This window comes from Pan troglodytes, chromosome 7 (assembly GCF_028858775.2).
Source record: "Pan troglodytes isolate AG18354 chromosome 7, NHGRI_mPanTro3-v2.0_pri, whole genome shotgun sequence".
NCBI lineage: Eukaryota > Metazoa > Chordata > Mammalia > Primates > Hominidae > Pan > Pan troglodytes.
The window spans coordinates 126,486,928-126,513,842 of record NC_072405.2 but is presented as its reverse complement, the minus strand read 5'-3'; positions in this window follow the sequence as shown (position 1 = coordinate 126,513,842).

The window sequence follows — 26,915 nt, the reverse complement described above, 5'->3', positions numbered from 1 at the left end:
GGTTTTGTGTCAACATTTTTCTTTAGATGTTGCCTTTGAGACTTAACTCCAAGTGCTTTATATTGCACTTCTAAGACTATGTGTGGTGTCTTATCTTTTACAGCTGGGGCCATTCCAAAGGAAAGCAAATATAGGAATGTTAGATCTTCTTTTGGATAAAGCTAGGAGATGAAAGTAGGAGAAAGTGGCATTATTAAAATTAGAAAACCGTTTAGCAAATTGGTGACTATTGTGAGGTAGGGGAAAGAGCAACAGATCAGGATGGAAAGTGCTGGCTGGTGACTTTGGACAAGTTTCAGGCTCCTCGAAGTGCAACTTTTAAAATATATAAGTTGCTTTATGTTAATTTTCAAAATCGTGTCTGTTTAGAGTCTCAGGGAAAAGAAACAGGATGATTCCATGATGAAGTGCACGACATCTTTATGCCTCTTTAGCAGAGGTTCATGGTGCACATTGGCACTGAAAGGCTCTGAAAGCCTTGTAATAAAAACACCTGCTTTACTTTGTTTAAAATTTCCACATTTTCCTTTTGATAATTGATGTATTAGGGAACCATTTTTCCTAAGAAACATGATTTTAGAGTAGTGCTCAAAACTCTATAACTGATATTAGTATGCACACATGCACTGCAAATCCACATCTCCTTCATTCCAAGCATTTCTCCCCCATTCTCTTTACCGAGTCACTTGTGTTTGAAGTTCATTCTAAGTTCAATTCACTTCTTTTACAAAGTCCTTGTTGGGAGAGAAATCTACCCTGTTAAAACTCTTAGCAGGAGTCACAACTTCCTAAATGTTCCAAAACCCAGTCCTTCCCAACTAAAAATCAGGGTTTTATGTAAAAACCACAGGCAAGGCATAGGAACTCTTCCTGTCTGTTGGTGTTTTTGCTAATTTTCTGGTAATAGGGTTGCCCTTTCCCTTATTATTCTTTTATACATATATAGAGGACATACAACTAAAAATATGTGTAAATAGGTGCAATTAGCTTATGTGCATAACTCAGCCAAGGATACTGCAGCATTTTGAGGGTTCTCCTGTATTGTAGCCCGTCTGGGCTGCTATAACAAAATGCCATAACTGGGTAGCTTAACAACAGAAATTTCTTTTTCACAGTTCTGGAGGCTGGGAATCCAAGATCAAGAGGCCAGCAGCAGATTCAGTGTCTTGTTGAGGGCCCACTTTCTGGTTCACAGATGGCATGTTCTTGCTGTGTCCCCATATGGTGGAAGGGGAGGGCAGCTCTGTAGTGTCTCTTTTTAAGGGTACTAATCCCACTCATAAGGGCTTCACCTCATGACCTAGTCACCTCTTAAAGGCCCCACCTTCTAATACCATTGCGTTGATAATGAGGTTTCAACATAGGAATTTGGAGGGGGGGACATCAACTTCAGATCACAGCATTCTGAAATCTGTTGGTTTTGTGATATGCACAGGAATCCTTTTCTTCTTCTCCTTTACCCTTTTCTGACTTGGTCACCACTGAATTTTTAGTTTTGTTTGTTTGTTTGTTTGTTTTTTGAGACGCAGTCCTGCTGTATTGCCAGGCTGGAGTGCAGTGGCGTGATCTTGGCTCACTGCAACCTCCGTCTCCTGGGCTCAAGCGATTCTTCTGCCTCAGCCTCCTGAGTCGCTGGGATTACAGGCATATGCCACCACACCCAGCTAATTTTTTTTGTACTTTTTTTAGTAGAGATGGGGTTTCACCATGTTGGCCAGGATGGTCTCGATCTCCTGACCCTGTGATCCACCCGCCTCGGCCTCCCAAAGTGCTGGGATTACAGGTGTGAGCCACTGCGCCCAGACAAATTTTTAGTTTTAAACAGTTACTGGCAGAGAGTTGATAGATGTTAGCAAAAGATTGTGGGATAAATGAGTAAAGCTAAGGAGGGAAGAGTGAAGGAAGGAAGGATGAAAGAAGGAAAGAAGAAGGGAAAGAGGGAAGGAGGGAAAGGGAAAGAGGGAAGGAAGGAGGCAAAGAAATAAGGGGGAAAGGAAGGAAGGAAGGAGGGACAGAGGAAAGGAAGGAAAATGTGGTCTCATATTCTTTACTATTATAATCTGGGTGATTCCTGCCAATTTTTAGAATTAGCATTCTCATTTTACATTGTACTATGCTATACACTGGAAGGTTTCTGCCATCAACCTAGTGAATCTTTCTTTTTTTTTTTTTTTCTTTTTTTCTTTCAATTATCCCATGGATATCTGTTTTTTAAGCTGGTGGTGGTCACTTGTTACCAGAGAGTAATTGTTACTTCGAGAGTAGCCACAGGCTGATCAATAATATGCTAATACTTTTGGAGAGATTCTGCTCCAAAAACATAATTGTTAAAAATTGTGTTCTATCATTTGGCTTGAAGCACAGCATGTAGTTGTCACAAGAGGACATTTGCTCCGGGGGTGAGTGTGACATTGATAGGATCTAATTTCGCACCCAATACAACAGATCGAAGAGCATCACTACTTTGCAAACCTTAAGTTTTGTCTGCTGTGTGGTGCCTATTTGTTGCCAGATTCTAATTTCCTAGTTTGCTCTGCCAAAACTGTCAGGCTAGCAGCTTTTCAAAAAAAAAAAAAAAATTAGGCAGAGGACATGATTTTCTGTAGCATATGATGAAAGCAGAGGATATAATTTTCCACAGCATATGATGAAAGCTGGAAAAAAAAACATGAAAGTACTAAAATCTCTTTATACAAATGCAGAGACTATAGGAGGTTGGCAAGAAGATAACTTTAACTGAGGGAAGGAGGTTATGACTACATTTAGATAAACGAAATCTGCTGAGATCATATCAATTGCTACAATACCATCCTTAAAAAATAATTACTGGCCGGGTACGGTGGCTCACGCCTGTAATCCCAGCACTTCGGGAGGCCAAGGCAGGTGGATCACGTGAAGTCAGGAGTTCGAGACCAGCCTGGCTAACATGGTGAAACCCTGTCTCTACTAAAAATACAAAAAATTAGCTGGGCGTGGTGGCACATGCTTGTAATCCCAGCTACTTGGGAGGCTGAGGCAGGAGAATGCCTTGAACCTGGGAGGCAGAGGTTGCAGTGAGCCGAGATCATGTCATTGCACTCCAGCTTGGGCAATAAGAGCAAAACACGAAACTCGGTCTCAAGAAAAAAAAAATTAATTACCATAGAAGGATTGGATAAAGAAAAAAAAAATGAAGAGATGACATCTATATCAAAGTTGTTTTTACAAATATTAATGGGACATTAATTAGCATTGAGATAAGCCCTAAGTTGAATTGTGGCTTATGAGACAATAGCATTTCAAAGCCCTGAAATACATTGCCTGCTTCTGAGTGCTTCAAATGTGGTAGATGCTACATTCTTCAAAACATGGCTAACACCAGACATTATTTCACTTATTTAAAATTATTTGGATTTATTTACACATCAAACATATCAACTGGTGGGCTTTGTTGAGGATACAAAGATGCAAGGAATAGACATGATTTCAGCTCTAAAGGATTATGTGAACTATCAGAAGATTCACAGACAATTCTCATACAAGGCAGAATGGAATACTTACTAAATGAATGGTACAAAGAAAATCACCAGGAGTCCAGAGAAGGGAAAGTGTCACTTCTTCCCTGTGTAATCAAGGCAAGTGCTTTTGTGAAAGGTGGAATTTGAACTGGGCCTTGCACATCTTGTAGGATTTCCAGAAGAAGAGATGGGTCTGAAGAATTAACTGCAGAAAGGGAGTGAATGAACAGAGATGACAGAAAAGAAAAACACTGTCTTCTCTACCACGTTCACTTCTTCTCTGTTTTTCTTTTTACAGCTGCTGACAGCATCATCTCTACTGGGACACCCAAGCTGGGGATCTGCAAGTCATTCATGACTTCTAATTTTCCCTCACTAATCTAATGGGTCCCTATATTTTGCTGACTTCACTTTTTATACAGTCAGCAATTTGACTCTCTTCCTCCTCACTGAATCTGCCTTAGTGAGAATGTCATTACCTTATTGCTTATATTAATGCAGATGTATTTCTCTGCCCTCCTTGTTTCCAGATTGTACCATCATAATCAACCCTTCATAGGGCTTCCTATCAGAGCAGAGGTTCTAATGACTCTCTATTCCCTGCAGGATGAAGTGCAAACTCTCTAGTATGGCCTGTGTTTTCCATGACTTGCCCCTGCCTACATCCATGGCTTCATCTACTACCTTTCCCCTCACAATGGTCTCTCCTTAGTAGATAGTGAAATATTAGTGTACTATTCTTTTTACATGAAAATGACATAGTGAAAGAGAAGGACTAGTTTAGCCTGTCTTTGCAGGAAAGATTGAAGAATAAAATAATGACATACTTTGAAGTTAACAGACATGGATTTGAACCCTAGATTTGCCATGAAATGTCTGAATGCCTTTGGTCAATTTACATAATGGCAAAAAGCCTTATAAATCCCTAGTGAAGATTAAACTCAATAACGCGGGCAAAGTGCTTAACAAAATTGCTGGAACATAGTACACCTCTACATGCTCAATAAATGGGAGTTAATTACCTTTTTTACCTCCCCTTCCCTTCCCAAATAGTATGCATTACCTTTTAAATTTTAAATTGAGAAGTTTACAGTTGAATTAAAAAATGCAATGAATCACACAGCACAAGAAAAAAAATAAACTTGAGTATTAGGAGACAGTTACTTTTGTTAAATAAAATAGTTATAATTTTTCTTGAAATTAATGAAGTAAAATGTAATAAGTCTTAGATGAAGAAATGCTTCAAGCTATCCGTAGCCAAAAAAAAATTCTGAAAAGGGGTATATTAGTCCATGGTCACACTGCTATAAAGAACTATCTGAGACTGGGTAATTTACAAAGAAAAGAGGTTTAATTAACTAACAGTCCCACATGGCTGACAGGCTTCAGGAAACTTACAATCATGGCAGAAGGTGAAGGGGAAGCAAACACGTTTTACATGGCAGCAGGAGAGAGAGAGAGTGAGGGGAAGTGCCACTCTTTTAAACCACCAAATCTCATAAGAACTCACTCGCTATCTTAAGAACAGCATGATGGAAACCACCCCCATGATCCAATCACCTCCCACCAGGTTCCTCCCTAGACATAAGGGGACTACAGTTCAAGATGAGATTTGGGTGGGGACATAGAGCCAAACCATATCAAGGAGTATAAAAGGGATAGATTAAAAACAAGGTACATATTTAAAATAATGAGGGACAAAAATGCAAGGACTAAAAGGATTATAGTGAAACTGTTATTAAGCAGAAATTTTTTCTTAAAAATATACATTCCTAAAGTTAAATAAGAAAGACCATGGCAATATGATGAATATAAACTGGCAAAAATCCTGAACATTTATATAGTTAATTTTATTTAATCAAGAAAAATGTAGATACAAAAGCCTACAATTAGAAATTAATGAATAACTTTTGGGAAAAGAAAAAATAATGACAAAAAATTCTCAGCCAAGTCTTGAAATATGGAGAGTTAAGAAAACATATGCATCCAGAGGTGAGAGTTGGCTATCACTTACGGAGCTACTTATAATTACTTGTGAATGCGTCTGAGGACTGGAAGCTCTCTAAGACCAATGGAAAATGCAAGATTAGCTGTATTTAATCCTGGTATGACATCAATGCCTGGTGAAATTAAAACACAGTGACGTATGTGTTCAGACAGATGCAAATACGTTAGAAATCAGTGTGACTGAAAATACTCTGGAAGTAAATTAGGCACTCTTAAAGAACTGGATTGATTAACTTTTTTAGGCTTTTAGAGTCTTATGATAATAATAGGGATAGCCAACATATATTGACTATTTGCTGTGTGACAGGTACTGTTCTAAGCACTATTCATGTATACATTTATTTAATTCTTACAATAGTTCTGCAAACACAGGCCATCTGTATCCATGAGTTGCATGTCCACAGATTCAACCGACTGCAGACTGAACATATTCGGTGAATAAAAAAGGGCATCTATATTGAACATCTACTCCCTAAACAATATAGTATAATAATTATTTACATAGCATTTACATTGTATTAGGTATTATAACTAATCTAGAGATTATTTAAAAGATAAGGGGGGCTGGGTATGGTGGCGGCTCAGACCTGTAATCACAGCACTTTGGGAGGCTGAGGCAGACAGCTCACCTGAGATCAGGCATTCAAGACCAGCCTGACCAACATGGTGAAACCCTGTCTCTGCTAAAAATACAAAAATTAGCAGGGCATGGTAGCAGCATCCCAGCTACTCATGAGGCTGGGGCAGGAAAATCGCTTGAACCCAGAAGGCAGAGGTTGTAGTGAGCCAAGATTATGCCACTGGACTCCAGCCTGGGTGACAGAGTGGGACTCTGTCTCAAAAAAAAAAAAAAAAAAGATAAGGGGGATGTAAGTTATATATGCCATTTTATATAAAAGAGTTGAGCATCTGTGGATTTTGACCACAGGGGATCCTGGAGCCAATCCCCAACAGATATTGAGGGACAGCTGTTTACTACTATCATCTCTGAGTTATACAGATATGAAAACTGAGGGAAAGTGATAGGGAAACTCTTCTAAAGTTAATAGTGGCAGTTGCGCAAGTACTTACTGAGCATCACGAAATGGTGCAAATCGCTTCCACTTTTTTGTGTTTGGCACTGTGCTTAGTAATGAGGATATCCTGATTTGAACAACTGAGACATAAATTCTGCTCTCGTGAGATGAGAATCTACTTTCTTTTTTTTTTTTTTTTTTGAGACTGAGTCTCACTCTGTTGCCCAAGCTGGAGTGCAGTGGTGTGATCTTGGCTCACTGCAACCTCTGCCTCCCAGGTTCAAGCGATTCTCCTGCCTCAGCCCCCTGAGTAGCTGGGATTACAGGCACCTGCCACCATGCCCGACTAATTTTTGTATTTTTAATAGAGACGGGGTTTCACCATGTTGGCCAGGCTGGTCTTGAACTCCTGACCTCAGGTGATCTGCCTGCCTCGGCCTCCCAAAGTGCTGGGATTACAGGTGTGAGCCACCACTCCTGTCCCAGAATCTACTTTCAAATATTAGGGATAGAGCCCTCAGGGGCTAATGTAACAGCTAGCTACATTCTGCTTTAATACATCCTTGACATGACATAAGCACTAGTCAGGCTTCTGTATATGTCACTAAAGTCCTTCCCATCTGATGGAAGGCCATTGGTGATGTGTAGATTTAAACATTCTCCAATGGAGCTCGAAATCTTAAAGCCAGAAAATTAACATCAGATTCAAGACTTGGATGTAACTAATTTTTATGGAACTTGAAAGACACACCAGAAGGAGTCCTTCACAGGTGTAGTCCACTAAAATGGCCAACTTTGGAGTCAGACTACTGTGGTCTGAATTCTAGCCCTGCTCTTTACTATCTAGGTGACTATGGCCAAGTTAATCAACTCTTCAGTAAAAGAGGGAAAATAATAGGCACCATCTCAGAGAGCGGTGATGAAAATTAAATGAAATATTAGAGGTACAGAGCAAGTGTGGCAGGCATGCTGGTGATCATGACAATGACACTGTTCCTGGTGGTGATGATGACAATGGCATCAATCAAGGAAATGGAATAGAATAGTTTGTCTGTTGACAAACACACGTTCTTTCCCTTCATCCTTCCCCAAAGCCAATTGCCTAATATTTAGGGCCTACATCCTATAACACTTGCAACCTGCTCTAGTCTATGTACCTAGCATCTTTGAGCAAAGGTAGTCACATGCTAAAAAAGCAGAAAGAGCTGGGTGAGGTGGTTCATGCTTGTAATCCTAGCACTTTGGGAGGCTGAGGTGGGCAGATCATCTGAGGTCAGGAGTTCAATAGCAGCCTGGCCAACATGGTGAAACCCTGTCTCTACCAAAAATACAAAATGAGCTGGGTGTGCTGGCGGGGACCTGTAATCCCAGCTACTCAGAATGCTGAGGCAGGATAATTGCTTGAACCCAGGAGGTGGAGGATGCAATGAGCCAAGATCGTGCCATTGCACCCCAGCCTGGGCGACAAGAGCAAGACTCCGTCTCAAAAAAATAATTAAAAAAAAAAGCAAAAAGAATCACTATTGCCCTAAATTTAGTGCACTAATGCACTAAATTCATTATTTCTTGTACTCAAGTCATACACTAAATATGTTTAATCTTCTCAACAACTGCCAAGGAACATTCATTCAGATGACTTAAGAAACAGCTAGAAACAGGTAAGAGCAAGAATTTGAAACCTTGTTTGACCCGAAGTCCACATGTTTTCACCTTACTCTGCAGTAGGAAGCTGAAAAGATATAACCAAGCACATAATAATCATTTATTAAGTGTAGATCAGGTGCTAAATCAGAACCAGAATATTAGAGACCGCACTGGCCCTCTTTGCAGGGACAGAGTGACAGAAGTTGTGAATGCAGCTAGTGAGTGTAAATGTGAAGTTTCTGGACACACAAAATAACCTTTCCCCCTTTTCATTTGATATGCTATTCATTTAAAAAATGATATTAAATTTAAAAAGCTTGTTTCCATATATTTATTAATTATTAATAATTTAACAATTTTGTTATTAAAATAGCAATTTTAATAATAACTTCTTAACTGGTAATTAACTGTTAATGCCATTGTTCTTGAGGTGTCTGGGCTTCCACTTCTTAATTCATGTATACCCTTCCTCCCTTCATAAAAAGGCTTCCTTCCTCTGTGGAATAAGCTTGAGTATCTTATTTCTGACTTAGTGGAATTTGGAATCTAACGACAGGTAGGAGAGGCCAAGATGCTTCCTCCTGTTCATTTTGTACTTCACCAGCCCTAGCTCTGAAATCGATTATTTTTCTAAAAATCCCTGGTTCCATTTAGCAGAGAAGGAGAGAAACTAAGGAACCAGAAACTAGGTGTTTAGGGTGATCAGCACTACTGGGGGATTGTTGTTTTGTGGCCCTCTCGGGGGATAGAAGGAAAAGTAAATTTCTTTTTATATGTACACACAAACATACATCTATATAAATATACACATATACCCTTAAACCTGTAAATATTTCTTTATATATATGTACATATTTAAAAAACTAGAGAAGGAAAAGAATGGGAAGAGAAGAGGAAGGGCAGGGAACAAGGGGCAAGTAGGAAAAATGTTAAACAGGATTTTAAAGTGTAAGTAATAACCAATTAGTATATTTGGTTCACGTGCTTGGGATCAGGTTTGAATTGCACAAGGGAAATAAAAAAAAAACGCAGAGAAAGTGATTGGGGCAAAAATGTGACTTCTTACTGTTAGAGCTATGTCAAGGCAAAGAAGTATCACAAAGAGGACTTTTTGGCATAGATTTAAAAATATATACATCCTTTTGAATAAAACTCAAGGCTGAATATACACTTTAAACCAAAATCTTTCAAGGGATGAGAATTTTGTGGTTTCATTAAGATATTCCAAAGTGTGAAAGTAGTTTACTTGCCCAATTTGAGTAGCTCTTTAGAAAAAATTCACTAATTTTTTTTTATTGGATGCAGTTTATGTGTAAAGCTTATGGGAGGGGTGTGTGTGTGTGTGTGTGTGTGCATGTGCATATGTGTGTGTGTAAGTGTGTATAATCTTCATGAAAAACAATGACAGAGTCAATCCACAGCAGAAGTCAGTGCTTTCTAGGGCTCTAGGGTTTCTAGGGTTTCTAGACCTATTTCTGTAGGCAGCAATAGGTCATGGTGGTTAGAAAGAGCTACGAGATTCATCCTTAGAGTATAAAGGTACAGCCATTCAGAGGAAGCCATATGGACTGACAGGAAAAGGGCCCATGACAAAAATATTACTAATAACACAACAGCAACTGTGTTTTTGTGTATGCATGTGTTTAGAAAGATGTATGCAAATGTAAACAAAACACATTAATTTATTTTATCTAAAGCATAAACAAACATTGCCTTGTTTGGCAGAATCTGCAAAATGCATATTGCTCCTTTTGGCTTTTTTCTTCACTACAATAGAAGTATGTTTTGTATTAAATCCATTGTTACTAGGAAATTAATCCCCAAATATGCCAGTGTGGCTTTCCATAATATTAAGAATCCCTATTTCAGATGAAAAAAATACAGCCTCGGCTAAACATATCAGCCCCTGGAAATTAAAAAGAAAAAAATGAGTAAAGTTCTCCCTTAAAGTTGAGTGCAATGGACATGCAAGAAAACGCTAGAAGAGTTTAGTGCCATAACTTGCTGGGAGGCTGTTGGTCTAGGGGATATCAAACTCTGTATGCATCTAGGAGACATTACCATGAGGCATCAGACCAGGAGTGGTTTGCTAAGGTTGTTTGCTTGTAAAGTTATAGAAAGAAGAAAAAAGGAGACTCTATGATCATCTGCTACTGTCTCTTAAAATAAATCCTCTCAGACACTAAATTTTTTTTGATAGAGTAACTGAATTAGCAGATAAAGGTATTGTGGGTGACACAATCAATCTTGACTTTAGTCAAACTCTTAGTAAAGTGTTGCACAGGAATCAGCGTAATCATTAAGTCAGAATGGGCCAAGCCAGTCACCTGCTGAATGACCTCTGGGACTTCACAGAGAATACACAATGAAGGAGCACAGGCCTTGAGGAAGAACAAAATAAACGATCGTGCTATTCTCAGAGCAAAGTTCTAGGCTCTTCTGGTCCTTCCAGGGATGGAGCCATGGCTAAAATGCCCAAAGTTTTACTACTGAGAGTTGGCGTGAATTTATGAAACTCCAGAGTTGAACTTATGGAGTTCTAAGGATGCCTTTTCATCTTTCCCCCATGCAAGTGTATAAGTTCCATGAAGGTAGCAGCTTTATCTGTTTTTCTCACTACAGTATGCCCCATTCTAAGAAAAGTACAAGACCCATAGAAGGGGCTTAGCAACATTTGTTGACTGGATGAGTCATTATCACAAATGTCAGTTGAGTGCTTATCAAGTATCATGTATTGGATGCTGACCTATGTGTCACTTTCCTCTTTTCGTGTGACTAGGGCAGAATGATAAAGAAAGAAGACTCAATTCAATGTGGTAGTGCCTTCTTGGGCAAGCACACAAGAGTTTCTTCCTGATATTTCCACAGTGGGTAGAATAAAGACCCTTCTACAGTCACACCGTTCATTCATACGAGGCCAAAATTTGTTGTGTGGTAGGGTCTGGTAAGTAAGGTTGCTGAAACTTGCCTTAAAAAATTCAACCAGGTAAAATTACTGATGTTTGCAGTCTTAGCCTGCACATTGTTCCTGATGCTGTGCACATCCCTAAAACCTCGTGATGGGAAATAGGAGCTTCAATGACTCAGGACCAGAAATTGATGAGCCTTAGAAATAATGCTGCACTGGAAAACACGGAGCCAAAATGATTGGGAATTGTGCAATAAGGTAAATAATCTGAACAGACCTGGAGGCTTCAGAGAAGAATTTACGAGGTTATGGTTGCAGACATCATCCAAGTGAAGGACAAGAAAAACTCATCTCTGACATTGATGATCTGGAAAACAGAAATAGCAGTCAAAATTGAAAATAAGCTGGTGTCCTGAACAGGAAGATAGATATTTTCTTACCTACCAGACTGCTGTGAGGTCCTTGGGTTGTTTCCCTTTGAACAGAAACATTTTCCAAAATGAAGAAAGCTATAAGGAAAATGCTACAATCCTAGTGCACTATGTTAATTATGGCCTAATAGGAATATAATACCAACAGCATGCCAGAGAGAAATCAGATTGCAAACATCAGAACTCCATTGTCCAAGTATTTCCAGACAGTTATCTTGGCATTGGCCAAACTCTGGGTTTTGGTTAGAATTAAGAATAAAATCATAGAAGGAGGTCTCCTTTTGGAGGGCCCTCTGTTAGACCAGATTTGATTTTTCTTTAACACCTTTCATATGAACATCTTGGAAATACTAATTAATTATTTCACACAACAGTCCTGTGAGTTAGTAATGCAGCCCTTAAAACCTCAGGTTGAATGAGCTGAGGAATCAAGTAGAAATACATCTTATTAAAGGAGACAGAAGCTTTTCTATCACCAATTTCCTAAGAAAGTGTTTGGAAAAAAACCTCCAGGAAATTCCTAAAATGGTATATTCAGAGTGATATAAAAAGTTGATAACATTCTTGTCATCGTATTTAAACCTGTAGGAAAACATGCTTGGGATGTAATTTTTAGAGAACTATAGAACTCTCCTTCTGTTCTTGATAAACCCATCTACGAATCTTTTTTATATTAGTTTTGCTTCTCCTGATCATTTATTTACATGTCTTTGACCAAAAAGAAAAAAGTCTCGTAATTTAATATATTCTGTTGTGTGGCCACATCTTATGCCAGAGGGTTAAAACCTGGAGAAGGAAAAGTTGCGTTCCCCGGGCTGGGCTCCAGTGAGGATTTTTCTTTCTTTCTGTGGCCATGTGTGCTTTGTCCATCTACAGGATTTTAGACCCAAGTAAGTAAACATGGTTTGGAATAATTTATGTGGAGCATGTTTAGTAAATGACTAAAATTTACTCCAGATTGGAGAGATGTCGAAGGAAGACAACAACCATTCTCTGTCTGGAGTTTCCCTAGTGAGTAGTAGGTAGGAGGAAAACCATCCAGCCATCCTACCACTGATCTGGGGTCAACTGTGCCGGTGTGCTAGGATCTGGTAAGCAGGATTTCTGAATGCTGCCTAGGATGTTTAACCTCAAAGACACAGTGTGATCTTCCTCTTCATTAAAATCCTAATGCTCCCACCCCTTGGGTCTGTGTAAGTTCTTGACTAGGCAGGAATGACTGGTCTATGTTTGACACTTGTCACATGAAGTGGGGGATTTGAAAATGTAATCAAATACTCTCAATACATCTTTTGAATAACTGTCATTATGCAGCCCTGAATACTAGTTCCCAAGAGTCACTTTCTTTCTTGGGAAAAAAGTGATACTTCTTCTATGTCTGTCTCTGTCTCATTTCTCTGTTTCTAAACACACACACACACACCAACACACACACACATACACACAGACACACATTCTTATTTAGACCCCGATCTTGAGACACTGCATGTAAGACCCCATCTAAATGAATCCCTGCTTATATTTGAGGATGGAAGCCAAGCAAACCTGCATCAGAAGTGCAACTGGCCAATGGGTTGTCTTTGGCTGCTGCCTAGACAGAGCTGATTTATCAAGACAGGGGACTTACAATAGAGAAAGAGTTTAATTCATGCAGAGCCAGCTGTAAGGGAGACTGGGGTTTTATTATTATTGAAACCTGGATTTGTATTATTACTCAAATCAGTCTACCTGAAAACTCAGGGATTGTGGGTATTTAAGGTAATTCAATGGGTAGCAGGTAGGAAAGTGAGGAATGTTGATTGGTCAGGTCTGAGATGAAATCACAAGGAGGCAAAGCTCTCTGCTTGAACTGAATCTGTTCCTGGGTGGGGACCACAAGACCAAGATGAGTCAGTTTATCAATCTGGCTGGTGCCAGCTGATCCGTTGAGTGCTGGGTCTGCAAAATATCTCAAGCGCTGATCTTAGGTTTTACAATAGTGACATGTTATCCCTAAGAGCAATTTGGGGAGGTTCAGAAACTTGCAGCCTCCAGGTGCATGACTCCTACACCATAATTTCGAATCTTGTGGCTAATTTGTCAGTCCTGCAAAGGCAGTCTAGTCCTCAGGAAGGAAGGGGGTTCGTTTTGGGAAAGAGCTGTTATCATCTTTGTTTCAAAGTTAAACTATAAATTAAGTTCCTCCTAAAGTTAGTTCGGCCTCCACTGAGGAATGAACAAGGGCAGCATAGAGGCTAGAAGCAAGTTGGAGTCAGTTAGGTCAGATCTCTTTCACTGTTGTTATAATTTTCTCAGTGATAATTTTTGCAAAGGCGGTTTCGGAAGTCAGCCTCTGGTGTTAGTTACCTTGTTCCAACGTGAGCGATTCTTTTTGTTGTTTTGTTTTGGGGGTACATGTGCTGGTTTGTTACAGGGGTAAATTCCACATTGCTGAGGTTTGGTGTATAAATGATCACCGTCACCCAGGTAGTGAGCATAGTACCCAACTGGTAGTTTTCCAATGCTTTAAAAGGCCCCAGCTCTAAGTCCCTCTGCTTCTGGATCTCAAACCCTACTTTAGTTGGGATCCCAAGGAAATCAGACAGAAGACCTTAAAACAGCCTAAATGACTCTCAGAGAATCCTAAAGTCTTGATTCAAGTACATTCTGTGAAGACTTTTACGACCCAAATTTTATCATTAGAGGTTGAATAGCTCATATCTGAAATGCTTTGGGACCAAAAGTGTTTTGGATTTGAATTGCTTTTGAATATTGGAATATTTACAAATACACAATAAGATATCTTGTGAATGGGACCCAAATCTAAACACGAAATTCATTTATGTTTTATATATACTTTATACGCATAGCCTGAATATAATTTCATATAATATTTTAAATAACTTTGGGCATGAAAGAAAATTTGTGTTAGATAATTATGTATGGATTTTTTTCACTTGAGACATGTTGGAACTCAAAAGTTCTGGATTTTGGAGGATTTCAGATTTTGGATTTTTAGATTACAGCTACTCAACTTGTGACTACCAGTTAAAAGTCTTCAGTTAAAAGTCTGCTGTTAAAACCCTTGAAAGCTACCTTGTACACAGATAGGTAAACTAAAGAATAGTTTAAATAATAATAAACTATATAGATAGTTTAAATTTTTCTACCAGTAATTAAATATTTTAACTCTAGACTTGAGACATTAAAGAGTTAAATATATGATCACACTATAAATATTCAAATTCAACTCACTGATGTGTGGGGAAAAGGCATTTATATTAAGAATAATTTCTGTAAAGTTTTTAGTACCTCTGGGTAGCATGCTAGAGTTTATCCCCCAGAACCTTATTATAGCTATTTTAAACCTACTACTTTGGCAATTATTTTAAGAGAATATGAGGAGTAAAACTCACAAAGATAGTTGTCTGTGTTAAATTCATTTGCATTTCATTTATGTTCTATTTTGTTTGTTTTTTCTTTTGAACTATTTTATTTTCAAACTGATGTGTACAATTAACTCCATTGTCCAGATTCCTTTGAATAAGACCAGCCAATTTGCGTTATTATGCTATGCAAAAGTGTTTGTCACTGGCATGGAGTATCTTGTTCTACTCTGTGACAACATAGCAAACATGTGTTTCTCTCAGTCAGTGGTAGTGCTTTAAAACACCCAAGCTGAGGCTGCCCATGGGTCTGACATACTTTTGAAAGAGCAGAAGCCAGCTCTGCTAAAATTGGTAAAACAAAAAATGTCCCCGAAGACCCAATCAGCTCAGTTCTTCTCTTCAACTCCAAAGAGTGAAACGGAACACACTCCGAAACCAGGGAGGCGAGAAAGCACTTCTTCCGTGGCTCTCCCAGTGGGGAACCCTTGCGTTCTGCCATCAAAACCCACAAAGGGAAGGCACAGGCTGGAGAGTAGGCAACATTTTTACTCTCATTAGACTTGTGCTTAGAAAATAAAGGGCTCCAGACCTTAGCACAAGAAGAAAAACTGCACAGTCAAGAGTACAGACTTGAAAAGCAGAATCGTTGGGTTCAAACTGTAGTTCTGGTATCATGAATGAGTTCCTCAATCTCTCTGTCTCTCAGCTTCCCATCTGTAAAATGAGGATAATTATAGGATCTACTCTCCAGGGTTGCTATGAGGATCAAATGTGTTAAGGTGGATAAAGCACATAGACTAGGGTCAGGCATGGAGAAAACACTGCTCAGGTTTTTGTAAAAAATGTAAAGTGACATAGATATTGAATACTCACTAACATCTTTCCAGATAGTTTGAAACTTTGCCCAATGTTTGATGTTGGTAAAAATTCAGATTGTATAATAATGAATGGGTGAGTTCAATCTCCATCTCAATTTTGTAACTCTATAATATATTTTAGTAACATCCTTTATCTAACTTCTAATTCAGCTAAAATTGAACAGAAACGCACTAACAGAATATTCTCGTAGGGTATTATAGAATACTAGAATATTTTTGGCTTACTCTCTCATTGAAGTTTGATAAAAGATTTCTTGGTAGTCACCAACTAGAAATAGACCATGCTGTACGTTATGCGGAGTTAATGCAAAGCATTAAAAAGAAACGCGATACCAACAATAAGTGAGAATGTTCCCATTTCCTTTTATATTAAAAAAACTTTCCCAGTACCCTTCCCAAGTTACCTTGACAACTGCTACATATTATTATTTAGAATGCCTGGTTCTGAATCTCTCAATTATGTAATTCACCATGTAACTTCAAACACATGCTGGCACAAATAAAAGGAAACTCAGGTTCACCTTATATCATCTGAATACAAGATAGTTTCTGATTGCTTTACTTTTGCAGTTAGATTTTATTGTGGCTACCAACTGGAAATATCCCATGCTTTGCTTTAATCTATAGGGTGAATATAAGCATAAAGGATATCAGAAATATTTCCTCAAAGCTATATATCCTAGCAACCAAGTCTGAATTTTACCATAGCATCTTCAGTAATTAGAAGTCAAAGGAGTGACAGTCACTTAACTTCTGAATCTGAAATTGGCCACAGTTGCGAGGGCAGTAATAATCATGGTCACTGGGTACTGAGAAAGGTTATAACCAGTATTCACAATCAAAAATGTTCCTGGAGGAAAGAAAGAAACTTTATTGGAATATAAATATAACACAACTTTTGTTCTAGAAATGTCATCTATTACATTATCAGTTATGACAAAACAAAACATACAAAAAATTTCCCCTATGGTCAGCAGGGTGTGAAGCTTTAACATACCTTTCTTAAATTGAGAGATCATAGACAGCCTCCTCCCCCAACCACTGCTTAAAGTATCCAAATATGCTTATGGTTTATTGATTCTATTTTAAATGAGTTTGATGAATAATAATTTTAAAATGTGTGTATTAAAATGCTTATTACATTTTGTAGTTTAAAAGCCCACTCCTTTTTGCAGGATTCTATGTTATCAAGTTTAAAATTATTTCTTTTTTTACTGTCTATAGAAATAAGAATGATTGATTCATTAAATCATGATGGTAATAACGGTCTAATAATAACAGCACTGGCTACTACCGAGTTCTCATTGTATATTAAGTATAGTAGTAAGTTGTTTACTCATTAACCAATTTGATTCCCAGATCAATCCTATAAGGAGGTACTACTATTACAGTTTTATAGATGTAAAACTGAGACTTACAGAAGTTAGATGACTTAAAGATGACATATCTGATAATGCTAGAAGCAGAATTTTACTGTCTCCAAAGACTCTTCATATATATATATGACTATATATATGATATATATTATATATGAATTATATATAATATATGATATATAATATATAATATATGAATTATATATAATATATGTTATATATCATATATAATATATGAATTATATATAATATATATTGTATATTATGTATGAATTATATATAATATATATTGTATATTATGTATGAATTATATATAATATATATTGTATATTATGTATGAATTATATGTAATATATATTGTATATTATGTATGAATTATATATAATATATATTGTATATTATGTATGAATTATATATTATATATTGTATATTATGTATGAATTATATACTATATATTGTATATTATGTATGAATTATATACAATATATATTGTATATTATGTATGAATTATATACTATATATTGTATATTATGTATGAATTATATACAATATATATTGTATATTATGTATGAATTATATACAATATATATTGTATATTATGTATGAATTATATACAATATATATTGTATATTATGTATGAATTATATATAATATATATTATATATTATGTATGAATTATATATAATATATGTATGAATAATATATTATATATATGAATATATATATTATATCTATGTATATATATTATATCTATGTGTGTGTGTGTGTGTATATATATATATATATATATATATATATGCCTGCTTAGGAGGTATTAAATTCATACCCGTTTTCTTTAATAAAAATTTAATTATACTCAGACTACATTTTAGCTATATTAGTACTTTGTAAGGTAAACCTTTAGGTATATTGGTACTTTGTAAGGTAAACCTGAGAAACAGCAAGAAAATCGATTCTGGATAGAAAAAGTTTATTCATCTCTTATGGTTCATTCTCCAAGTGCAGTTTAAAATGCCTGCATAACTAGCTAAATTCAACAAGCCTTGGAACTTGAAATCAATTGCTAATCATACCTTATCTCTTCCAAATTTTGAATCAATTGATAAATACGCATGGAATTTGATAGGGATCAATAGACTAGACATACTTCAGAACTTACTTGAAACCAAGACCAGATACTAGTTTTGTGCTCTTTCTCCTTGAGTTGAACTTACTCACTTGGTCACAGACCCGCAGGGCAGGACGAGCCTCTTAGGCAGAGAACACACTGACTAGGTGACAGCTTGCCGAGTCAGGGCTTTATTACCAACGAGCCTGGCCTGCACCACAATTCTTCATTCCCACCAACCAGATGAATCTTTCTTCCCTCCTCGTGGAGCAGGGAGTGACACAGGAAAAGATAAAAGCTGAAGTTACTTCAAAAAATCCCAGCCAGGTGTGGAGGCTCATGCCTGTAATCCCAGCACTTTGTGAGGCTGAGGCAGGCAGATCACCTGAGGTCAGAAATTCGAGACTGGCCTGGCCAACAAGGTGACACCCCATCTCTACTAAAAATACAAAACTTATCTGGGCATGGTGGCAGGTCCCTGTAATCTCAGCTACTCAGGAGGCTGAGGCATGAGAATTGCTTGAACCCGGGAGGTGGAGGTTGCAATGACCTGAGATTGCACCACTGTACTCCAGCCCTGATGACAGAGCAGACTCCCAAAGTTCCTCTTTAGAGAAAAGCAGTATCCTTGGGAAAGGGAAAGACATCTTCCCCAACAGAAAACAAACTTAAAAGTTTTATTCTTACTACATTCAGAAGTTTGCAATTGTTTATTTCAGTGTGAAACAATTTATATAGTGATTAATTGTAAAAATTATGAAATCAGAGAATAAGGGCTTAAATGCTGTCAATCTACTTCCTAGCTTAAGTCAGCAATTATCTTGCAGTCTCCATCTCTTCATCTCTACTTCTCAGAGTTGCTGTTGGTCTGATGACTGATCATACCTTGAATATAGTATTTATGCACAATCAACATTCAATACACAATGCCCTTATTAATAATAAATAAAAGATTATCTTGGAAGCACAAGAGTCTTGCTGAATCAACTTCAACTAACATATTTTGATTCCTACTCTGCAAAAAACTTAGTATTATATTATTTGATTTTCCTTAAATCCCATGTGCTAGGTTTTGATATCTCTAATCTCAGTAGATGAACTGGAAGCTCAGAGAGAATAAATACCTCAATTTAGTCCACTCGGCTAATAAGCAAACCTGGGATTCAAACTCACGTCCTCTAAATGAGTCTAGTTGGCACTACCTGATCCCATTCAACTTATTGTTTCAACTTCTCAGTTCCTGAATCGGCCTTGTAAAAGAAATATGAAATTATAAATAAACATTTATAAAAATCTTTGTGATTTAGGAGCATATTTCCCTAATAAGAATCACAGTCTCAAAATATTTTTTGCAGCCACATACATCTAGGATCCTGTCCCAGTGATTTTATTGTTCCCAGAGATATAAAGATAACTAAGTTAAGTTTTTATCCTTGGGGACCTTTCAGTTTAGTAGGTTAAGTGCACAATAATAAACATTCTAACCTTGCCACGAGATCCATAATAAATGCCACTTTTCTCGCCAAGATTTTCCTAATTCTGCAAAATGAATATATTCAAGAAAAATCTTTAAATTTTTTTCCAAATTTTAATTATATACAAGTATATGAGTAATCTTTCCTCATATATTTTAAATTTTAGGGTCAAGAAACTGGTGTCATGGGGATGGTTAACGGGGTACAAAAATATAGTTAGATTCAGTGAATAAAATCTAGTCTTTGATAGCACAATAAAGAGACTACAGTCAGCAATAATTTATTGTACGTTTTAGAATAAATGAGGGAGTATAATTGAAATGTTCATAACACACAAAAAGGTTGAATGCTTGAGGTGATGGATACCCCATTTACCCTGATGTAATTGCTACACATGCATGCCTGTACCAAAATATCTCATGTACCCCATAAATGCATAAGCCTACTATGTACCCATAAAAATTAAAAAGAAAAAAAAGAAGCTGGTGTCATCTCTAGCTTTGCTGAAGAACCACCTCATGGAATGCTTTCCCATAATATGATTCCAAAATACTTGTTGAATTGAATTCACTATAAAAGACTTCATAAGATAATTTTAGAAACAAGAAAACAACTACAGAAAAATAAAACAGTAAATCAGCTAAAATCTGGGCTAATATACTTTAAATTAACTTATCAAACTAGGAAGGAAGTGACTACAACAAATAAAATGATTCATCTAAGATAAAATATTCAACAAATAAAAATTATTGCAGTTTGGGGAATTAACTATGACTTTCTTTTCTTCTAAGGTCTTAGTCTGAAGCCATCTCAATTTTGTATTTGGTGCAGGAAATGCATTTATCATGGAACTGTTGATAGGTTTAACTTTGGGGAATGGTATGGTGATCTCAGTCATTCCCATTGGGAATGAGATTGCTTCATGAAAGCTAAAGTGAAAATGGGATGATGCTGGACTGTGGCGGAGAGAAGCCAATACAGAAAGTCCCAAGCATCATCCTCCAGGTTCTATGAGGCACAGCTGCTTTCATAAGGCCAGGGGGAAGCTCCTAGACTTGATGGGGAATTCAGGTGGAAGCAGCAACTCTTGGGATCATGGATGAGTTTTGAAATGGGAAATTTTATTTATGTTCTAATGATTCATGCTTCCTGAGTGGTGATAATATATACATTGCAGCACTCATTCTCATCATAGCTATCAGTGGGATGCTCACATATGGGTTACTTTTGTAATAGATCATTATGTGTACCTCTTTACTACAGAAGAATCATGAGACATCTCAAAAACTCATTTAAAGATGATATATAGGAGTTTTCTTCAATTGGGTGAGTAATTATCTTCCAAGTATAATATCTTTGTTGCCATAGTTACTAGGTCGCTGTACGTAAGCACTAATAAATGTTTTTTTCAGGATATACTATTAATTGATTTATTCATTTGTGGTAATTCACACAATTACCATAACACCAGCCGAAATTTAATGATTACTTTTTAAACAAAGTTGCATCACAATTGGTTTAAAGAATACATGTACAATAACAACATAAAATCTGACTTAAAAAATCTTTTGTGGGAAAACATATATAACATAAAATTTGCCATTTTCACTATTTTTAAAGGTAACATTCAATGACATTAATTGCATTCATGGTACTGTGCAGCCATCACCTCTATCAGTCAAACTTTTCCATCACTCCAGAGATTCTGTAATGATTAAGAAATAACTCCCTATTCCCCCCTCCCTCCAGGTTCTGGTTACCTCTAATCTGCTTCCTGTCCCTATGAATTTACCTATTCTATATATTTCATGTACGTGGAATCATATAACATTTGTGGTTTTGTGTCTAGCTTATTTCGCTTACCATGTTTCCAGGGTTCTTCCACGTTGTAGCATATGTCAGTACTTCATTCTGACATTATTTGTATAATATTGTCAATTACAAGTACTTCATGGTATAATTTCATTTGTCTGTGAAAACAACGATAGGGATGAATATTACAATAAGCCTATTTTGAGGACTGAGAAAGTGAGGGTCAGACAAAGTAAATGGTCAGAGAGGTTAAGTTATTTACTATGAGGCATGGGTGCATGAGCTCAGATCTTCAGACTCCAAATCCAGTGCCCTTTCCACTTTGCCATTGTCATTCGCTTCTTTCTTAGATACTCTGTACACTTATTTCCTTTTTGTCACTTACTTTCTTTTTGTACACTGACATCATGTGTATGTGTTTCCTCCTATGTTTTTAGTCTACTGTTCTAATTCATTACTGCCAAGTGACTGGTGGTTATAATCCCAACATGCCACCCATTTTTAAAAGAGAAATGGTTAGCTAAGAAAGAGACTGGTATGGCCGGGTGCGGTGGCTCACGCCTGTGATGCCAGCACTTTGAGAGACCGAGGCGGGCAGATCACAAGGTCAGGAGATTGAGACCATCCTGGCCAACATGGTGAAACCCCTTCTCTACTAAAAATACAAAAATTAGCTGGGCATGGTGACGCATGCCTGTAATCCCAGCTACTTGGGAGGCTGAGGCAGGAGTATCCCTTGAACCAGGGAGTTGGAGGTTGCAGTGAGCTGAGATCGCACCACACACTCTAACCTGGCCACAGAGCAAGACTCTGTTGCAAAAAAACAAACAAACAAACAAACAAAACAAACAAACAGCCTGCTATATGTTTTGCACAGTTATCTTTAGAAAATGTGATACACATTGCCTGTACAAACACTTTGAGGTAAACAGTCATCTCAACTGGTACCAGAATATAATTTTTAAAACATATTTGTAAAGGACATGATGAACATTTAACACATGCTGTATGATTCTATAGAATGCTGTAGAGCCCCACAGCTGTATGGTAGAATACACTTTGAGTAAAGTGGGATATTAAACTTGCAGGAGGAAAAATCCAAAAGGTGTATTAATATTATTATGTCATAATATATAGGAAAATGAATGCAATATGCACAGATGCATAGAATGGGTCATTTGCTTTGAAGTTCTTAGTGAAGAGTAACACTAGTTGTTTTTGGAAATCTCATATTTCTGACTTAAAAATGATATTTAGCTAGCACCCTATTGAAATATTTCCAAATTTTCCGATAACGTAATTGTTATGATTCAGAAAAGTTCCAAATGTAACAAAAGTAAAACAAATATAAAACTAAGACTCGCAGCAAATCTATTGTTTAGATTTCTTGGAGGAATTATCATGAATTATATGGTCAATGGGATGGATTTGAAAATGTAATTGATGAACTCATTTGAACTAGGCTCAATGAAAAATAGAGAATTATGTTGCATCCTATCTAATTGCCCCCGCCTGTCTGGCTTATTTCACTTACATAGTGTTTTCTAAACTAACACCTCCCTTTCTACCTTTGACTGAGGGTTTCAACTCCTTAAAAACAACTAGGCATAAACTGTGGATGTCTGTCTGTTGTGTGGTGCTGTTGTGAGGTGGATAGGTGAAAAGGAAAAGTCAAGAGAAAGGAATGAGAGCATTAATCTGTGATTCCAGTTTTTATAAACTTCACTTGTTCAGAGAGTTAAAGAAGGAGTAGAGGCTCTAAACTTCTCTACATAAAGCCTGCTAAGCATCAACAATTAGACATATTAACCTCTTAACAGGATTTAAGAAGGCATGATCTCCCGATGAAAAACGCACAGAAATCAACAAAGGAAAAATATGAAAATGAGATTACAAGCCAAGAAGGAAAGAGATATAGTAAGATAGTGAAGTTTTGCAAGACTTTATAATGTGGTAATACTATTCACCTCCTAATTGGTGCAGTAAAGAGCATAATTGACAATGGAGAAAATGAATCAATGATGCAGAGAAGAGGTGAGAATTTCTCCCAAAGTGCAGAGGAGAGACTAAAGTGGTAAGAATAGTGAGTGAGAACAGGACCAATATGGCAAGCAAATATGGAGATTGAGATTCAATTTAAAGATTAAGTATCCCTGAGGAAGAAAGTTGAACAATCAGAATAGAAACACAAAGAAAAGTCATGACTGAATAAAACTTCCAGGAACTGGAATAATTCTTAATTACAGAGTGACAAATCTTTATTTGGGGTGAAATCAAAGTAAACAAACTGATATGGGAGTACTGGGAAGGGAAGAGCATCCCCTTTAAATGATATGGAAGTGGGGAAGGAAGTGCTGGGTAAGTGGGGGCATAGTTCCTGGCTAGAGCTCCAATCCGCGGACCTAGGGCAGGCACTCCTGCATTCCCGCCCAAATGTTGCATTTCCCAAGACCACCCTGGCCAGCCATGCCCCCATCCTATGTCTATAGAAACCCGAGACCCTAGCAAGGCAGACTCAAAGGCAGCCAGATGTCAGAGGAGCACATCAGCAGAAGAAAACACAAGTGGCCGGCGGAAGAACACGCCGACAGACGAACACACTGACAGACACTGGCACACTGGCAGGCCATTGACCAGCGGGATGAGGGGCAGTTTGGCTGGGGCAGTCAGAGGAGAGCTGGGGCTGTTGAGTGGCCCAACTCCAGGGGGAAAACCATCTCCCTTTTGGGTCCCCCATCTGGGGAGAGCTACTTCCACTCAATAAAACTTTGCACTCATTCTCCAAGCCACGTGCGATCTGATTCTTCTGGTACACCAAGACAAGAAACCCTGGGTCACAGAAAGCGACAAGGTCGAAGGTCTAATTGAGCTGGTTAACACAAGCTGCCTATAGACGGCTACTAAAAGAGTACCCCGTATCACGCAACCACTGGGGCTTCAGCTGTAAACATTCACCCCTAGACACTGCCGTGGGGTCAGAGCCCCACAGCCTGCCCGTCTGTATGCTCCCCTAGATGTTTGAGCATGGGGCACTGAAGCAGTGAGCCACACCCCCATCGCACACCCTGCAAGGGGGACGAGGGAACCTTTCTCGTTTCAATAGCACATCAAAAGAAAACCAGATAAAATCTTTAAAAAAAATCTTTATAAAGGAAGATTTCTATAATACCATAAGTAGAATAATATATATAAATGGAAAAAATTCAGGCTGATTTCAGACATTTCTCCCGTAACCACAACAGCTATGAAAACACAAAGACATGACTATATAAACTTAAAGGAAAATAATTAAAACAGGATGTTTTCAGCTATATAAGGTAGAGGTACTCTAAAATGTCATTTTGATATTGTAGTTCAGATGACTGAGAAAAAATATAAAATTAAGAAATAAAGAGGAAATCAAAATATAATGGAACAAGTGGGCATACAATTAGTTAAAATATGGATATCTGAACAATTATTGTACACTTAACTCCATAAGGAAATAAAATAGTTATTATTGAAAAAAAGCTTGGTAATATGAATATTAATGTAAAGAAAATTGGGGTCCAAAATTCTAAGTTATGTAATGCAGTCAAGAGATGGGATGGGAGATTTGATGGGCAGTAGAAGAAATGTGTGGAGGAGATATTCAGATGTACTGTTTATGTCTGATTTTGCTCGTTTAGGAAATACATGTTTAAAAATGTTTCCAGAAATTCCAAAAGCAATTATAAGTAGGATTATAAAAGAAACCTGTATCTTCCACTCACTAGAAAATATTTGAGCAAATACAAGATGATCACGATTTGTATTAAGAAGTAGATTCACAGGGAGAAAGAAGCACATCAAATATTAATAGTTGACTCTGGATTGTGAGCTTATAATCTTCACTTTTTTTTCCTCTCAACTTCTCAGTATTTTCTAAATTTTACTTAAGAGCATTCATTACATGTATAATCAGTCAAGTCAATACACATTACTTAAAATATTTTTAGAGGGGAACTTCGGAGAGAAAGAGAGAGCATCCTAGGCAGAGGGCCTGAGTTAAGAAGAGCGTGGCCTGCTCGAGGGCCCGCATGAGGCTGCTAAGTCTGGAGTGAATAAAACTGGGAGAGGCTGGCTCCAGAAGAGGCCATGGGGCAGCAGCTACGTCACATTAGACCTGGCAGGCCACATTGAAGATTTGGGTTTTGACATTAAAAAGAAAAGGTCCATTGAAAATGCATGATGAGATTTGTGTTTTAAAAGATCATTTTGTCAGTGTTCGCCCTTCATTCAGAAATACCAAGAATTCTGGGAATCCCTCCCTCAACCTTGTAGATGTGATATGTCTTTAAAAAGCAGCTAGCAGAGCATTATAAAGATGGAGACTGTGACCCTCCGAAAACAAATGGGTCTCTCTGAATGTGTGTGTGTGTGTGTGCTTCACCACGTGGTGAGCATGAAGGAGGGCAGGTGGTATCAAACTTATGAAAGATGAGACTTTAAACATGTTTGTAAAATATTAGGTAGCAAAATTTTCTCTTTTTCTGCAGAATTCTTACTCTCCCTAACCACAAATTCCTGTGTCATTATTTCCTCTCCCTACTTGTATCATTTAACAAAAGTGACTGTTTGCATTAGAGTTATATTTATATGACTGAATCCCTTGGACTAGTTTCTTTATTTCATTAATGACAAAATTTTGAGGCATTTTGCATTTTCACAGCCACAAATAGTGGAGTGACTTAGATAAGCAAACTAAAATGAAACAGAAAAGCACAGCTCTTCTCTCTTCTAGGTATCTTGTTTTTGCTCTGGCATGTTTGGGGTCCTGGAGTATTACACTCAGGGGTGAAGAATTTACAAGATCAAAGCGGATTATTTTCCATGTCTTATGCTGTTGCATTTCTTTTTCTCTTCTTCTATTACAAAAAATGGATTGTAGGTAAATATCGTCTCCGTGGCTAAATAATAGCAAATTGCCATCACAGCCCATTGCTAACACTGCCAACATATCCCCAGGGTTTCAAGACAAAATCAGTTATCTCTAAATCAACAAAACTTAGCTCCAGAGGACGGTGATCTGGGAAGCTTTTCTTTTCAGTTCTCTCATATGTTTTGTTTTAGTTTAATGTGTTTGTCTGGATAGTTAGACACCATGGTGACAGGGAGTCATAGGAATAAATAGAAATAGACGTTGAAAATAACTAAAAAATACAATTAAAATATGGGAAGACTATGAATGACACTAGTATCGGAGGACTCTCTTTTTTTTCCCCAGGATTCAGTGAGGGAGAAATTTAAAAAGGGACTCTGTGGCTGAGGTGGGAGGATCACAAGGTCAGGAGATCGAGGCCATCCTGGCCAACATGGTGAAACCTCGTCTCTACTAAAAATACAAAAATTAGCTGGGCGTGGTGGTGTGTACCTG